Source organism: Octopus bimaculoides, chromosome 1 (assembly GCF_001194135.2).
Source record: "Octopus bimaculoides isolate UCB-OBI-ISO-001 chromosome 1, ASM119413v2, whole genome shotgun sequence".
Taxonomy (NCBI): Eukaryota; Metazoa; Mollusca; class Cephalopoda; order Octopoda; family Octopodidae; genus Octopus; species Octopus bimaculoides.
Genome location: NC_068981.1, coordinates 120,958,886 through 120,959,310, shown reverse-complemented (window position 1 = coordinate 120,959,310; position 425 = coordinate 120,958,886). Strand labels below are relative to the sequence as shown.

Here is a 425-nt window from a genome sequence, read left to right as displayed (position 1 = left end):
CATATATATATATAGATAGATAGATATTTATATAAGGGCATTACTACAGAATAATGCCACACACTAGACTTCCATAATAAACACATTTTTACCAAATGCAAGGAAAAGCAACTCATAAAAAAAAACCAACCTTTTAAAAATGAACTCAACAATATATCGAACAATTTCACAGTTATTAGAATAATATCTAACTTCCGATCATCAGTATAGTATGGTACTATTTTTATATATTATTCTAATAATTGTGAAATCATTCGATATATAGTTGAGTTCGTTTTTAAAAGGTGTTTTTTACGAGTTGCTTTGCCTCGCATTCGGTAAAAATGTGTTTATTTGGGAAGTCTAGTGTGTGGCATTATTCTGTAGTAATGCCCTTATATAAATATAAATAAATAAATATATTCTTGGAAATAAAAAATGATGGG

The 425-nt window shown here is 27.1% G+C and overlaps 1 protein-coding gene across 1 annotated transcript in view; it reads right to left on the bottom strand.

The window, feature by feature from the left end:
• The window catches only part of LOC106872789 (uncharacterized), a 423,364-nt gene that overhangs the window by 56,516 nt on the left and 366,423 nt on the right, over positions 1 to 425 (bottom strand). The window lies entirely within an intron of this gene.